Source organism: Triticum urartu, chromosome 1A (assembly GCF_056163025.1).
Source record: "Triticum urartu cultivar PI428250 chromosome 1A, HENAU_Tu73, whole genome shotgun sequence".
NCBI classification, from domain to species: Eukaryota; Viridiplantae; Streptophyta; class Magnoliopsida; order Poales; family Poaceae; genus Triticum; species Triticum urartu.
Window position 1 is genome coordinate 348,910,273 of NC_141873.1, and position 5,346 is coordinate 348,915,618.

The window sequence follows — 5,346 nt, forward strand, 5'->3', positions numbered from 1 at the left end:
AAAAGGAAATAGCTTCAATTTAACAATATCATTATCGACATCTTTCTTCTTTTGCATGTCACACAAATCAATGAAGCTATTAAGATGGGTAGCGGCATCTTCACTAGGAAAGCCGGAAAACGGATCTTTCATGACAAGATTCAGCAAAGTAGTATTAATTTCACAAGATTCAGCATCGGTAAGAGGAGCAATCGGAGTGCTAAGGAAATCATTATTGTTGGTATTGGTGAAGTCACACAATTTAGTATTATCTTGAGCCATCACGACAAACAAGCAATCCAATACACGAGCAAACAAAAAGCAAATGGACAAAAGAGGCAAATAGAGAAAGAGAGGGAGGATAGAGAGAGAGAGGGCGAATAAAATGGCAAGGGTGAAGTGGGGGAGAGGAAAACGAGAGGCAAATGGCAAATAATGTAACGCGGGAGATAGGGATTGTGATGGGTACTTGGTATGTTGACTTTTGCGCAGACTCCCTAGCAACGGCGCCAGAAATGGCTCGTTGTCGAGAGTCAAATCTTGACTTGCGCGAACCTCCCCGGCAATGGCGCCAGAAATTCTTCTTGCTACCTCTTGAGCACTGCGTTGGATTTCCCCGAAGAGGAGAGGATGATGCAGCAAAGTAGCGTAAGTATTTCCCTTAGTTTTTGAGAACCAAGGTATCAATCTAGTAGGAGGCTACGCATGAGTCCCTCGTACCTACACAAAAACAATAGATCAACGCAACCAACGCGCTTAGGGGTTGTCAATCCCTTCACGGTCACTTACGAAAGTGAGATCTGATAGAGATGATAAATAATATTTTTGGTATTTTTGGTATAGAGATGCAAAGTAAAAAGTCAAAGCAAAGTAAAAGCAAAGCAATAATAAAGTGATGGAGATTGATCGTGGCGACCTCAGACTACCATGTCGGCGACAAAGTAACAGGTGCGACATTCTCTTCACCCGTGAACGATCTGCAGTCTTTCTTTCTTCCCTCCTGGAATTAGGTTTAGGGCTTTACAGGGGTTGAAAGGTGGGGTTTTGGGGGAAATTTGAAGATGATTTAATAGATTGTTTTTGGGGCAACGAGTTATACATGTACTCATTCATGATATGCATTGTAGGATGTTATGATTTTGTAGCCTTTTTACTTACCTACCCTAATTGTGATGACTGAATCTGTCAAATCGAGTAGGTTTCTTCTGTAGCTTCTGTAGTATGGTATATTGATTATCTCACAGCAAAATCATGGGCCAAATTAGTGTTTTTGCATGTAAATCTGGCACTGGACGTAATCCATACTGCATTATGTTTCAGAATGCAGTTTTCATAGTTAAATGAAGCACTGAAATTGAATACTACACTCACTGTTTGTTTCTGAATGTACATATTGCACTGTAGGTTTTTTTGGTTCAAGTCATGGATCCAGCAGATGTGCTGAATGTCAGGTTTCACTATGGGGGGCAGTTCATCCGTATTGGCCCCTCTCTTGATTATGTTGGAGGAGATACTGCAATGTCAGTGATTGAGAGGGATAAGTTGTCCCTGCCTGAGATAAAAGGGTTTTTAGCTGATCATTTATCAGTCAAAGATAGCATGAAGTTGTACTTTCTTATGCCTGGGAGAGATTTGGTCAATGGATTAGTGTTTCTACATACTGATGAAGGTTGCTTGAAGATGTCAGAGTACATTACAGATGCAGGGGTTGCTGATATTTTTGTGGAGTATAATGGTGAGCAAGATGAGCCAGGGGAAGAGGATAGTGCCTCTGATTTTGAATTAGATGAACTGCATGACCTGGTGAACAATGGCAGTGAGGATGAACCAGATGAAATTATCACTGCAGAAGAAGAAGATGCTATCCAAAGCAATGTGCAGCAAGTTAGTTCACTAGAAAAATCAGACATTTTGGAACATATACTGGTTCCAAATTAAGGTGGAGTGGTTACTCAAGTGATAAGTAGCCCTATGAAGCATAATTACAGAAGGGATGATCTTTCCCAAGGTTCTCAAGTAATCAATGGATCTCAACCAGTTGTTGCTAGCCAAACTATATCTCCAATTCTAGAAGCTGTAGAAAATGGTGAAGACTCTAAGGATTCAGATGACCCTGATTATGTGGCACACACTGATGACAGTGGGTAGGAATCAGAGGTAGTAGAGTTAAGAAAGCATGCCAGAAAATTTAAGAAGAAGATGAAAGCTTCAGAAATTTGGTTTGCAAAGGAGTCATCAGGTCCAGTGCCTATTGAGCTAGTGGCTAATGTTGAAGAAGTTGTACAGGACATGGAGTTTGAGTCCTGACTACTCCTATGATGAAGATGAAGATGGCCAGATGGTGAGGAGGAACAGTCAGTACATTAGGTTTAATCCTGAATCAGAAATTCCACAATTTAGTTTGGGAATGGTTTTCAAAAGCAAGAAGCAGTTGGTAAAAGCAGTGAAGAGGTATGGCCTTGCTACTAAAAGGAGCATCTCTTTCTTAAAATCTGAGGAACATAGGGTGAGAGCCAAATGTGACTGGCCTGGTTGCCCATGGATGTTGTATGCAGCAAAGACAAGTAGATGTTCTAGGTTTCAAATAATCACCATTGAAGATGAACACCAGTGTGCATAGAACAGAGAGAACAAACTTGTTACTGCCAAGGTTATTGCAAAAAGGTATGAGCACATCATCATAGCCAATCCACTTTGGAAAATTGACAGCATTAAAGCCACAGTGCTCAAAGACATGTTTGCTGATGTGTTAGTTTCAAAATGCAAGGCAGCAAAGAAAATTGTGCTGGATAAGCTCATGTGTGGGATGAAAAGTGAGTACACACAGGTCTTTGACTACCAATTGGAACTGCTTAGGAGCAATCCTGGCAGTACAGTGGCCATAACTTTAGATCCAACAGATATGGAACATAACATATTTCAGCAGTACTATGTTTGCTTTAATGCAATGAAGCATGGCTTTAAAGCAGGATGCAGGAAGGTCATTGGACTAGATGGCTGCTTTTTCAAGGGAGCATGTCAAGGTGAATTGTTGGCTGCAATTGCAAGGGATGCTAATAATCAAATGTACCCAGTGGCTTGGGCAGTGGTGGAGAAAGAGACCAATGATAGCTAGAAATGGTTCATTGCACTCTTGATCAAAGACTTGGATATCAATGACCAAGGAGCAGGATGGGTCTTCATTTCTAACCAGCAGAAGGTAATTTTAATGTACTGCATTCATTTCATAAATAGGGTAGGGTTAGGGTAGGTGTGTAAAAAGGGTGGGTCACATCGTTGACGCGGCAAAAATGGGTAGGGTTAGGGTAGGTGTGCAAAAAGGGCGGGTCATATCGTCGACGCGACAAAATGGGTAGGGTTAGGGTAGCTGTGCAAAAAGGGTGGGTCACATCGTCGAAGCGACAAATTGGGTAGGGTTAGGGTAGGTGTGCAAATAGGGTGGGTCACATCATCGAAGCGACAAATTGGGTAGGGTTAGGTAACATAGTTGGTTTTGTTTAATAATGAGATATGCATTTAATAACATGGATTCTTTTATACTATTTTAGGGCTTGATCACCAGCATGAGGGACTATTTGCCCAAGGCAGAGCACAGGATGTGTGCTAGACACATTTATGCCAACTGGAGGAAGAAGCACAAGGACCATGAATTCCAGAAAAGATTTTGGGCAATTGCTAAGTCTGGAAATAGAGAGGATTTTAATTACAACAAGGCCAAGCTTGCACAACTTACTCCAGAAGGTGCTAAGGACATCATGAGGACAGAGCCAAAGCATTGGGCTAGGACATTTTTCCCACCTAGAGCAAACTGTGAATCCGTTGATAACAATCTGTGTGAGTCATTCAACAATGCCATTATAGAAGCAAGGTTCTATCCCTTTATCTCACAACAAGAAATGATAAGAAAAAAGGTGTTAGTCAGAGTGCAAGAGCAAAGATCCAAAAGTGCAAAGTGGAAGGGTAAAATTTGCCCCAATATTTTGAGGAAACTGAATGTCAGTATTAAGATGACACAGTACATTGAGGTGCTATGGAATAGCAAGGATGGCTTTGAGGTGAGACACATGAAAGGGAGAAAAAAACAATACACTGTGAATCTTGAAAGGAGGAACTGTACTTGTGGTTATTTTCAGCTGGCAGGCATGCCTTGTTGTCATGCCATTGCAGCTATCTACAAGAGCAGGAGAAATATAGAGGACTATATTGACAAGTGCTACTACATAGAAACATTCAACAAAATATATGAGCATTGTCTACTTCCTGTTCAAGGAGAAGAAAGCTGGCCTGTTTCTGATAAGCCTAGGCCTATGGCACCTGGCTACATTGCCATGCCAGGAGCTAGGAAAAAGAACAATGACAGGAGGAGAGAAGAGGGTGAAGCACCTAAGGGTAAGAAGTTGAGCAAACATGGTTGTCAGATAACTTGTGGGACCTGTGGGGGTCAGGGACACAACAAAAGTTCATGTAAAAAGAATGGAGATACAACCAAAAAAACAAGATCACATCTTGGCAAGAGAGGGAGAAATCAGAGAGAAACAGAGGTACTAGCATGCACATCTTTGCTTTTCTACTATGTAAAATCCTACTTGTATTTCCTCTAATTTTCAACTATGCATTTCTTCATTGCTCTGCTTTGTTTGCAGCAAGCACAGAATGATGCATCAAAAAGCAGAGCAAAAGCAGCAAGAGCATCAGCTGCAGCAAGCTCACAAGCTCCAACAAGCTCACAAGCTCCAGCAAGCTCACAAGCACCAGCAGGGAGAGGAACAAGGAGAGGATCAGGGAGAGGAGCATCAACAACAGGGAGAGGAGCAGCAATAGCAGGGAGAGGAGCAGCAACAGCAGGGAGAGGAGCATCAATAGCAAGGAGAGGAGCACCAACAGCAGGGAGAGGTGCAGCAACAGTAGGGAGAGGACCAGCAACATCAGGGTGGAATGCATACTTTTATGCAAGTGGCAATTGCTAAAGATGTTTTCCAGCTTGTTTAAGATCTTTAGTAATTGTGTTAATGGCAGCTAGTGTTATTATGACTATTCTGTTAACTTCTGTTAATCTTTTGCCTTTGCTGTCACTTGGGAACTATGTGGAGCATGCATTATGAACGTGTGTCAATGGCTAGCTATGGCTGTCACTTTTGCACTATTTGCTACTAGCATTATGAACTTGTTGTCAAGCACAGTGCATTATATATGTGTTGCCAATTTGACATGATGCCAAGATATGTTGCCAATTTCATTTGCATTCACATTTACTTTCAAATGTTTTATTTCAGACAATAATATATGTTGTGAAAAGCAAGCCCTAGAGCAATGTCAATTTCATTTGCATTTGCACTTATATTTCAGTCAGCAGTACTTTTGCAATGT

At 41.5% G+C, this 5,346-nt stretch overlaps 1 pseudogene; it reads left to right on the forward strand.

Moving 5' to 3' along the window:
• The first annotated feature begins 1,401 nt into the window (after positions 1–1,401).
• LOC147991179 (uncharacterized) lies at positions 1,402–4,999 on the forward strand (annotated as a pseudogene).
• The last annotated feature ends 347 nt before the right edge of the window (positions 5,000–5,346 follow it).